Raw genomic sequence first — 12,533 nt, forward strand, 5'->3', positions numbered from 1 at the left:
TTTTTTTTTTTGAAATGTGCTCGTGTGCATGCCTGTTATTTCCGAAAATGGCTAGAAGACTTACCGGTTTTGAAACGTACACCTACCTGTAACATGTCGGGTATGAGTTTATTCGTTATCCGTTTGAAGTGAGATCTCCTCTTCCTCATCCTCAATGGATCCTCGGTAGAGTTTTAGCCGTTGGCCATTGACTTTAAATGGTATCCCATTTTGAGTTTTAATTTCTACTGCACCGTGTGGAAAAACATGGGTGACGGAAAAAGGTCCTGACCACCTAGATTTTGGCTTACCAGGAAATAATCGAAGTCGTGAATTAAACAATAGAACTTGATCCCCTACCCGAAATTCATTAGAATTAATATATTTATCGTGTAAATTTTTCATTCTTTCTTTATAAATTTCGGAGTTAGAATATGCATAATTCCTTAGCTCGTCTAATTCATTTATTTGACAAAATCGATTTTTACCTGCATTTTCTAAATCTAAGTTTACGTTTTTTATTGCCCAGTAGGCCTTGTGAGCTATTTCTACTGGCAAGTGACAACTTTTTCCATAGACGAGTTTATATGGGGTTGTGCCTATAGTGGTTTTATAAGCAGTTCGAAAAGCCCATAAAGCGTCGTCTAACTTGTCGGCCCATTCTTTTTTATTTATTCCTACGGTTTTTTCAAGTATTCGTTTTAAACCTCGATTAGTCACTTCGGCTTGCCCATTTGTTTGAGGGTGATATGCTGTTGAGACCCGGTGATATACCCCATACCTTGTTAATATTTTTTCAAGTTGATGATTGCAAAAATGGGTACCTCTATCACTTATTAAAGCCTTTGGTGTCCCAAAGCGAGAAAACAGTTTTTTCAAAAATTTTACCACTACTCTTCCATCATTTGTCGGAAGAGCCTCGGCCTCCGCCCATTTAGACAAGTAATCGACTGCCACAAGTATATATTTGTTTCCCTTTGAAGGTGGGAATGGGCCCATGAAATCGAGTCCCCACACGTCAAAGATTTCACAGACGAGAATGCCATTTTGAGGCATTTCGTTTTTGGAAGAAATATTACCTGATCTCTGGCAGGCATCACATGTCTTTACAAGGTTTTGTGCATCCTTGTATATGGTTGGCCAGTAAAACCCAGAATCAAATACCTTTCGTGCGGTACTTGCAGCACCATGATGTCCTCCGTATGGACCTTCATGACAATGACGGAGAATTCTTCGTGCTTCATTACCATGGACACACCTTCGGATGAGCTGGTCGGCACACATTTTGAAAAGATAGGGGTCTTCCCAAAAGTAATGCTTTACATCAGCAAAGAATTTCTTTCTTTGATGATGTGGCCATCCTTTGGTGATTATACCGCTAGCTAGGAAATTAGCGTAGTCGGCATACCATGGCTCTTGTCTACTCTCCATCATTTCCAGGGATTCCGTGGGAAATTTCTCGTTGATTTGCTCGTCTCTGGTTGTCTCCAAAGCTGGGTCTTCTAAGCGTGAGAGATGATCTGCAGCAGTGTTTTCTGCTCCTCTTTTGTCCTTGATTTCGATGTCGAATTCTTGGAGGAGTAGAATCCATCTGATCAAACGGGGTTTTGCGTCTTGCTTCTTGAAGAGGTACCTGATGGCTGCATGGTCTGTATAGACTACTGTTTTAGAAAGAACAAGATAAGAACGAAATTTATCAAAAGCAAATACCACTGCTAGTAATTCTTTTTCTGTAGTTGTATAATTTTCTTGTGCATCATTAAGAGTTTTACTAGCATAATAAATTGGGTGGAAATGCTTTTCTTTTCTTTGTCCCAAGACTGCTCCAACAGCAAAGTCACTTGCATCGCACATGATTTCGAAAGGAAATTTCCAATCTGGCGCTATCATGATAGGTGCATTGACTAGCATTTCCTTGAGGGTTAGAAATGCTTGATTGCATTCCTTGTCAAAGATGAAGGGTGCATCTTTTTCAAGTAATTTTGTTAGAGGCCTTGAGATTTTTGAAAAGTCTTTGATAAACCTTCTATAAAATCCGACATGTCCTAGGAAACTTCTGATTGCTCGTACAGAGGATGGAGGAGGTAATCGAGAAATAGTCTCTATTTTTGCTCGATCAACTTCCATTCCTTCGCTTGAGATTTTGTGACCGAGTACTATTCCCTCTGTTACCATGAAATGGCATTTTTCCCAGTTAAGGGCGAGGTTAGTTTCCTCACATCGGGATAGCATTCGTTCAAGATTATCGAGGCATTGGTCATATGAGTCTCCAAAGATGGAAAAGTCATCCATGAAGACTTCCATTGTCTTTTCGATCATATCATGGAAAATGGCGACCATACAACGTTGGAATGTTGCAGGCGCATTACATAGACCGAATGGCATGCGTCGATATGCGAAAGTTCCGTAGGGACATGTGAAAGTTGTTTTCTCTTGGTCTTCTAGTGCTATCGGTATTTGAAAGTAACCTGAAAAACCATCTAAGAAACAATAAAATTTATGACCGGATAATCTTTCTAACATTTGATCAATGAAAGGTAAAGGAAAGTGGTCTTTTCTTGTTGCTTCATTTAATCGCCTATAATCTATACAAACTCTCCATCCTGTGACGGTTCTCGTTGGTATTAATTCATTTTTCTCATTAGTTATTACCGTCATACCTCCTTTCTTTGGGACTACTTGAACGGGACTTACCCACGGGCTATCGGAGATAGGGTAGATTAGTCCGGCGTCAAGTAGTTTGATGACTTCATTCTTAACCACTTCTTGAACATTGGGGTTCACTCTTCGTTGTGGTTGAATTACCGTTTTGTAGTCATCATTCATTAAAATTTTGTGCGTGCACATGGAAGGGCTTATTCCTTTAATATCTACAAGCTTCCAAGCGATCGCGTTTTTGTGTTTTTTAAGCAGGTTAACTAATTTCTCTTTTTCTACGTTACTTAATTTTGATGAAATAATTACAGGTAAACTACCATCTTTGCCTAGAAAAGCATATTCCAAACCTTTAGGAAGTTCTTTGAGCTCAATGGGTGGGTCTTTAGAAGACACCTTATTTTGTGGCTCATCCAGATTAAGAACCTTAAAGGTTTGTTCTATGGCTATCTCTTCTTCGACAAAGTGGTCTTCTTCGTTAGTCGTATCGGGTGGTTCAGCTTCATCTTCAATTAGGGGGTCATTATTGCCAAAAGGATACTTCATTGAACGCTCAAGATCTATGCTCCTTTTGAATGCCCCTAATTGAAGAGGTAGATTGTTGAATTTCCGGTTTTTCAAAGCTTTATGAGTTTGTACAAAAGGTTTTCCCAAGACTAAGGGAGCGTCATCAAGGATGACGAAGTCGGTTGGGATTACCATTTGATTTGTTTGAACCAAAACATCTTCAACTACACCGATTGATTTCATTACTTTTCGATCGGATAGAAAAATGGGAATTTGAAGTGGAGTAAAATCACTAATACTTAATTTTTCAAAAATGTAGTTAGGCATTATGTTAACACAAAGATCTTTATCAATGGTGATATTACTAATAAAGGAATTTTGAAAAAAAACATGGAACCGGTGTAATGTTAATTTCAAAAGGATCTTCTTTTATTAGCGAGGTTTGATCATTAGTTAACTTAACACTCACTATTTCTTTGATTTTAGCACTAGTGTTTAACTCTTTTAAAAACTTAGCATGAGGGGTTACTAAACAATGATTTTCGAAAGAAGGTGACAAGAGATTAATTTCTTCAAAATTAGAATCTTCTTGAATTTTAGCGTTATCGACCTCACCTCTTTCGTTGTTTAACTCATGTGTCGGTTTTTCATTTTCTTGTTCTTCCATTTTTACATTTTCAACTATCTCTACGTTATTATCGTTTTTTAATTCTTCTCTTGCGCGGGATTCCTCTTCCCTTGCGCGAGATTCTTTCATGTAATGTTCGATAGTTTTAATGTGTTCTAATATCCTATTGGTCACTTCGGTGAGAGAAAAAGAATTTGGATCCTCAAGGCTTGAATCCGGTTGTTCGATCCTTGGTTCCTCATAGTACTCATATGAAGTAGATGGTTCACACCATTGTTCTTCATTATAAGTATATGATGGATAAGGGTCGAAACTTTGTTCTTCATAGTACTCATATGAGGTGGGTTGTTCACGCCATGGTTCCTCATAATAAGACTATGAAGGTGGTGGCTCATATCTTGAGTCATCAAAGTATGAGTATGAAGGCTCATACCTTGGTTCATCAAAATATGAGTATCAGGGAGGAGGTTCATACCTTTGGTCTTCATAGGATGTGTATGAAGTTGATGGCTCGTACCTGGGCTCCTCATAATGGTTGTATGAATTGGATGGTTGATATGAAGTATTATATTGAACCGAGCGTGCGTTACGACAATTAGTGCAATAATTACCCCTATAATCATCCTCATCATAGGTGTAGTTGTAACCTCTTGAGTATTGATCCATAAGAATCACTCAACAGACCACAACTGAGTCTCGGGACCAGAAAACAAAAATAGGACGGAAACAGAAGCTGGACACGGCCCCGTGTTGAGTGAGCACGGCCCCGTGTTCAGGGTCTGTATCTGGGCGTTTTAATTAAAGTTACTGGTCACGTTGAGCACGGGGGCGTGTTCAGCGAGCACGGCCCCGTGTTCAGACTCTGTATCTGGGTATCTACTCTAAAAATATGCAGCACGGGGGCGTGTTCAGTGAGCACGGGGCGGCCCCGTGTTCAGGCTACTATAAATGCAAACTAAACTAAAATGCAGAAAAATGTGCGCGCGTTTTAAAAAGGTTTTGAAAAACTGATTAGGCCGTTGATTTTAAGCTTTCTTAAAATCCTTGTGTCCCCGGCAACGGCGCCAAAAACTTGATGTGCGTGAAGTGTATTATATTTTTGATGTATATTTAAGCCCCTTTTTACACTTTTAGCCAAGTTTTAAATTTATAAAACACGATATTCACTAACACTAAACACACATATGGGCAAGTGCACCCATCGTGGACGTAGTATAGTGTTGGTAAGATACCGAGGTCGTCCAAGGACACAAGAGCTTTTAATACCGGTTTATCCTCAACGTCTAATCAAATCAAAAAGTGAGAAAAATGTTTTAAACTAAGAAAAATAAAAACTAACTAAATGCTGAAAAATAAAATAAAATAAAAACAGATAGACAAGATGAATCACTTGGATCCGACACGTGTGTTAGTATAACCTTTGATTATTTTTGCACTTTTGCACTTGTTTAAGAGATTATCTTAGTTATTGTAGTAGGCCCCTCTTTTGAAGGCGACGTTACCCTCAACCCAGTAGTTTGAGTCAGCAAGGATACAATCCTAAAGGGTCGGATTATTGAAAGATAATGAATTAAGTTATTAATGCAAATTGTGGTAGGCCCCGCTTTTGGCGGTGACGTTACCCTCGGCTAAGTAGTCTGAGTCAGCAGGGATACAGTCCTAAATAGCCGGGTTATAGTATTAATAGTAGTTAACTTATGAGGGGGTCAAAGAGTTTGGATCCCCGCCATCCAATACCTATGGGTATTGAAGGAGATCCTACTAAATTTGACCCAGGTCCCAAGCAGGACCTCTAAACGCTGAACAATGGCAAGACCCTTACCAAACCGTTCCCTTAACCCCTGACCAGGTAGCCAACATACCTCCATATAGACCGTGGAGATATGAATGGTGAAAATCTTTTATTTTATATAGACAGTAAAATAACGCCAAGACACCACGGACAAACGATAAGGAAAGATCACCTTCAACATAAGTAACTAGTTATTAAAGTCATTAATACAAAACCAAATAAAAAGTGCAAAAGATTAAAAATAAAAAGTATTATACTAAACACTTGTCTTCACCAAGTGATGTAAGAGACTTAGGCAAACATGGCCTTGATTGTCAAGAACTCTTACGATCAATCTTGGATCCCGAGACGACTCACACACTCTACGATGGACAATGGATGATGGTGGTGGATGATGGTGTTATGGTGGTGGTGGGTGGTGGATGAAGTGTGAGAGAGGTGGTGTGCCAAGGGATGAGATGGAATGAAGCCAAGCACCCCTATTTATAGGCTGAACAGAAGGCTGGGCACGGCCCCGTGTCCGCTGGACACGCCCCCGTGCCCGTCTGACATTCTCTCTCTTCATTAATTGTAATTCGCAATTACAATTAATGCGCCTGCTGTACTTTCACCACGCCCCCGTGCCCGCTGGACACGGCCCCGTGGTGGGCAATGGAAGCTTCTACTGGTTTGTCTTTTCTGCTGCTTCCTGGGCATGCCCCCGTGTTCGCTGGACACGGGGCGTGTTCAGTCTCTGTTTTCTCTTCTTTGCCTTGGGAGGTGCCGTTGAGGGTCCGGGCAGTCTACTTTTGTTCCTTTTCTTGTATTTATGCTAGAATTAGTTGTCTTTTTGCTTCTTTTGTGATTTTGAGCTCATTTCATCCTGAAAATACAAAAGGAAGACAAAAACACTCTTTTCCCAACATTAGTACTTAAAAAGGGTTAGTTTTATGCCTTAATTGATGTGATTTATATGTTGCATTTTACACACATCAGCTATCATCAACCTTTACCGACCAGCTTGGCACATAAACTGCATCAGGATCCAACCCTTCAATGTTCATACTCGAAGAACCTTAAACAGGTGTAGCAACAACCTTCCTGGTTGAACCCTTTTTGCCATGAACAACTAACTTCCTCTCCCTTTCAGAACCCGCCTCAACACCTTGGTCCTCAGACTCTTCAACATCATCACTCAACTCCACCGGTTCAGTAGAGGTGGATTGAGGAGCAGCTTTCAGACAACGAGTAGAACGCCGGGTCGAAGTCTTGGGAGCAAGAAGCTTAGAGAAACCTTTAACATTCGACACACTAACATACCCAGCACCTTCAAACCTTTGTTCGGCACCTTTGACCACAACATTTTCATCAGGAACAACAGGAACATCCCCAAAAACCACATCCGAAGTGTCATCACTTTTGATGAAATCCAAGGCAGACATAACTACAAGCAACAAACAGACAGAACATGAGACAAAAATTAGAAAGATAAAAGAAAGGAGAAAACAAAGATGCATACCCGTGCTATCTCTCATCAGAACCGGATCCCGGTCAGCTTTTTCCCACAACTTACTAACCCCTAATAAAACCAGTAAATGCTCAGGAAAGGGACGAACCCTCGCAGGGCATTTACGAATAGATTTCAGAAAAGCATCATTTAAATCAGATTCAAGGGGTTCCGGTTCATTGAGAACAGCATCCAGGTGACGCCACACAGTTTTAAACGGAACAATAGTGTCTGAAACCCAGAAAAAACGATTCTTCCAAGTTCCAAGTGTGGTAACCATAGATGAAATAAGGCCAAAATCAACCTTAGATGCTTCAAAAGTAAACCAATCGCCATTCTTGGCCAATCGGAAAAAACGACGGAATAGCAATAAGGAAGGATCATATCCGAGGGCACGGCACAAAACCTCGAAATGTAAAACCGTAGCCATGCCCTTCGGATGAATCTGACCAAAAGAAACCCGGTAATACTCTAACAAATTCAAAACAAACAGAGAAAACGGATAGCGAAGGTTTGAAAACTCAAAGTGACGACAATAAAGGGCGATGAAACCAGTTGGGCATTTATCAATCGAAGCATCACACGCAGGAGCAGTAGGTGTAAACTCAATTCCAATGCCATATTCCTTACAAAATAACTCTACTTCCTCTTGGGTTAACCGGGAAAAGGATCTTGCTAAATCCTTAAGGGCACCCATTTTTGCAAAGAAACTATGAAAAAGTAAAGCAAAAGAAATCAACACTAACCTTGAAAGAAAAGGGGAACACTTGCATAAAATACTTGGATGGAACAATGAAACGGCAATTAAGAAAAATATAAACAAGTTAATATAGGGGCAAAATGTAAACAATACACCCTGCAAAACCGCCACCCTAGGAACTGCTACACATCAATCAAATCAGTTGTCAGAATTTCAAAATTCAAACATTAACTGCCGACAACCTTCCAATCCTCCAAACCTCGAACCCTTGAAACCTTCAGGGAATAAAGCAGATGCTTAAAAAAGTCAGAAGTCTTTGAGCTACTCCCAAAAACCTCTGACTTGGGGGGCTGATGACGGGGGTAGCCCAAGACCAAATAAAACGGCCAAGTATGTAAACACCTAAAAGGTTAAAAGGTTCAACGCTTGAAAAAGCTGAAGAGATGGAGTAAAGTAACACGGGAACAGTGAACAAGTCACATCCCCAAACAGTCTCACCAACCACAGCCGTAAAATCAATGCAGGTCCACAGAATACACGCTATTATCCGGGGGTCAAAAGGCTTCAACCCCCGAAAGGGTAAGCCCCTCACTGCAAGCTGGTTCACTAGTCAAATGTATACTTGTAATAATCGAAAATTTGAAATCATATATATATATATATATATGTATGTATGTATGTATGTATGTATATATATATGTATGTATGTATGTATTTATACATAAGAAATAGGTAGTTAAAGAAATAATGGCGCCAATAATTTTCTTAAATCTTATGAATCATACCTACACATTATAGGGTGTTAGACTTGTCTAAATTAAATATAAATGTATGCATGTTATAAGATTTTCTAAAATTATATAAAGATTTGTCTTTGTAGTGTTGTTTGCACGTATAATATATAATAGTTATGAAGGAAAAGAGTAATAGTCTGATAAGAGATTTATATTCAGTATCATATGTAAATTTAGTAAAAGAAATACCTTCCTAATTAAATGCATATGTATTCAAATTCATTATGGTGATTTACGAAAGGCAAAAGAATAAATGAATAGAGTGTAGGGTTTTGACAGGAACTCAAGTCTTCTTCGCCGTTCATCCCAATCGCCCCTCATTCAAATATTTCTTTTATCCAATAACAACCGACCCATATTATTCATCACCTATCCTTACCCTTTTACACCTTCGTCCCTGCACACGATCCAGAATCCCTTCGCCTAAAAAAAAAGGTCGAGCTATGCGCCGCCGCAAACCAGCCTCACCACACCTTCCGATTTAAACATCCGCCGCCATTGAAGGTTGTGTCTGGTTCTTTCGTTTTGCCTCCGTGCGACCCAACTCGGTCCTTGACTAGCCGCCGCCGCAACACCTCGTCACTGTTGTTTTAGTTTCTGCACCATAAACCAGCCACCTCAGTCGCTCTGGGCTAGATCAAGATCTTATACCAGCATCGCCTCTTGATCTATTCTGCTTATTCCAACTTGTAGAGGTAAGAATTACGACTCCTCGTTAAATTTTTAGGATATCTTGTTCTGATTACTCGAGCACAGCTTATGTGATTATTGGTTTCCGGCGACTTGAAACGGCTATGAGCTAAATATATACTCCCACAAATTCAATTCTGTATATGATATTTAAGGTCATTACTTGTTCTTTTGGAAGTAGAAATTTTCTTGTCACTGTGATTTTTAATGTGAAAAGATGATGTTCATTGGGATATGGTACATGAGCTTTCATTTAATTATTTGGTATGCCTAACTAATACTATTATACGATATGTATATATGGTGATTTTAATCTTGGTTGCAACTTATATAAACACTAGTTATTTGGATGGTTTGTTTTACAATAATCGTGTAAATAATAAAGTAATTAATATGGTATATATATTCACTGTTTTTTTTAAAGCATGAATGTATGTATATAATATGTTCTCGTTTTATCTTAGTAAATAAAAGATTATGCAATTGTGTTATGAATTCATGGATCCTAGACTTTGTGAAATGAATACGATTTCACTTAGTACACCTTTGAACTCGTTAAAAATAACTAGTCTATAATCGTAAAGTTTCGTCGCCGGAAAAATCGATGGGTCCACATATTTAATTACCATCTCAATGTTTCATAAGTTAATCCGACATAATAAAATATAGGTTCTTGTACTATTTGTGGGCGACTTGATTTCTGTGTTGCTTTGCTCTGCTATATCTAAGGTACGGATTCGTGACCCTTTACATCGTAGTATAACTTTATTTAATTTCGTTACTCTTTGGTACGGATTCTATTTCATTTTCATCGTAGTATAAATATAAATTCGTATCCGTTACTTTGTAGTACGGATTTTGTCATCGTGGTCAGTCTTCAATAATTCTTTATTATGTTATTTTGATACTTTTTACTGCTTTGGAAATTGTCCGTCATCTCTGTTATCGTCTGGTTTGATTTTTATTATGTTGTAGCATGCCATACCTCAGACTTGTATTCATGGTCGCATGTTCCCGTTAGTTTTATTTTAGTTGCCTATAGATTATTTACAAGGCCTTAGTATTTGTACTCTGTCACCCGAGCATGTCTGGCTTGCCGTTTGGGCGTCAACGGCATGGCACTTATCGTGACAGTGCGTAATAAAAGTTCACGGCGTCTTTAGCTCGTGCTTGTGTAGCACCTTGGCCCCTAGAGGCGTATGGATCGATCCTAGCTCTGTTTCTGACTTCTGTTTTCTGACTTCTGGGGGATGGAATAATGGGTGCATGCCACACTCACCATCTCATTGGTACATAGAGTAGCTACCTGTGTACCCCTCTGTTTCTGGCTCTGGGTGCTTCCATGATTACACGACTTAGTTTGTTGATATATCTGTCGTGTAAGTTAGTATATGTTTCTGTATGTGAATATGTTCAGTATCTGTTTTGATATGTTCGATATGTTTTGTACGTATGTGATTATGCTTCCGATCATGTATGGGGTTATGCTTCCAATTATATTCAGTATCTATTCTGATATATGTACGCATATGGTTATTTTCCGATCAGTATGTATTGGGTAAAGTATGCTTCTGACTATGCTCAGTGTCCGATTCTGTTATGTATTAGTTATGTCCGTTTTGACTCAGTATCTGTACTGGTTTGTATAAGTTTCGTCTCAGTATCAGTCTTGATTAACCGGTGTTATACGTTTAGTTTGTATCCGTCAGTACATGTATTCAGTATTTGATTCAATGTCTGTTCTATTCTTGCCGTTTGACCTGTCTTTATTTCGTGTCGATTCTCTCAATCAGTTTAAGTAATTTCGTTAGGATTTTATTATTCTACAAATAAACTTAGATTACCTAAAGTATTTTGTTTACTAAATAATAATCTCTAAAGTTATAACAATAGTTATTTTGATTAAATAATAAACTTATGAATATTGATTAATTAAAGATATCAAGTTGATTCTAAACGTGTATTTAATGATAATAGTTCGACGATTCTTTTCTTTTAGAGATCATGGAATTTTAAATGGTATTTATGGCTTAGCTATTTGTTTTGTTTCTGTTTCCTATGTCGTTTCTCGGAATGGTCGAAAGTGTCTCATTCGGAAATCCAGATTATTTAAATTATTCTATTTTTTTATAATATAACTTTTCAAGTTAGAAAATTAGTTCTTTTTGTCCAAGGATGATTTGCTATGAATATGATAACCTATTTTATTTTGATGAAGTTCAAACGTTCAATATAGAAAATAGCTTTGCCAAGTATCTTGTTTTAAAAATAATAGCATTATTAAACGTTGTTTAAACTATTCTATAGTTATTAGTTTTCTTATTTGCTCAAGCGTTTCATTTACAAACGATAGGTTAGAAATTTTTATTGTTGTATGAATACTAGATTATTTAAATGTTGTTTTAAAATAAGTCCGTTTATACAAGATAAAATGCTTTTGACATCATGGTCAATGATGTATCAGTTTCTAGTTTCTACATCGGTTTGTGTTGGGTTCAGTAACAGTTATGTATACGTCTACCTTTAGTTTCCGTATTGGTTTCCGTTACAATTTCAGATTGGTTCGTGTATCAGTTTTTGCATCAGTCATGTGCCTCCATTTGTTTTCAGTAATCGTGTCAATGACCGTTTCTGTTTAGTCTCAGTTCTGTTCTGTTCTGTTGTGTTTTGCTTCCGCTGATATGATTTTACTTGTACTGTTGATTTCTCCGTTACTGAGCAATTTTTGGCTCAGCCGTATTTTTTTGTGTTTTTTTTTTCTATTTGTTTTACAGGTAATATGGGATGATCTGGGATTTCAGTGAGGAGCGTTAGGAAGTTGCTGACCAAGATTATTTATTTTAGTAATGTAATAAATGTAATTAGGACCTTTTATTTAATGTTATGGATTGGTTTTTAGTTTTGATATCTGTAAGAGTGACACGTCAGCCCTAGCAGGGTTGGGGTGTTACAATACTCCTTTGGGACATGTCTTTGCCTATAAAATGACACTTCATTCATTAACAAAGACATCCTGGATCAGACTAGTTCTCTCAAACTCTGGTCCTTTACATCGTACATTCACTTCACTCAAAGTGTCCCTCATTCAAAGTGACATTACACTTATTCTTTCTGTTCCTCAATCCATTTCTGAACAATACTTCAGAATTGGATCCTCAAACAAGAAACATAAACCAGTGAACCTCCTTCCACGTCTTGCAAACATGGGGGGACCCCACGACCTGCGTTAGGCAAGGTTAAACCCTTTAACCCTTCTGCCTAACCACCCCTGTCGCTATCCTCGGTCTATATTTTGTTGTCTC

The 12,533-nt window shown here is 38.3% G+C and overlaps 1 long non-coding RNA gene across 1 annotated transcript; it reads left to right on the forward strand.

Annotated features, from left to right (window-relative positions):
- The first annotated feature begins 8,773 nt into the window (after positions 1-8,773).
- LOC118480354 lies at positions 8,774-12,221 on the forward strand. Its single transcript, XR_004862070.1, has 3 exons — positions 8,774-9,236; positions 9,901-9,960; positions 12,006-12,221. It is a non-coding gene; the product is annotated as an uncharacterized LOC118480354 (long non-coding RNA).
- The last annotated feature ends 312 nt before the right edge of the window (positions 12,222-12,533 follow it).

The sequence above is a fragment of the Helianthus annuus genome, chromosome 7, assembly GCF_002127325.2.
Source record: "Helianthus annuus cultivar XRQ/B chromosome 7, HanXRQr2.0-SUNRISE, whole genome shotgun sequence".
Lineage (NCBI taxonomy): Eukaryota > Viridiplantae > Streptophyta > Magnoliopsida > Asterales > Asteraceae > Helianthus > Helianthus annuus.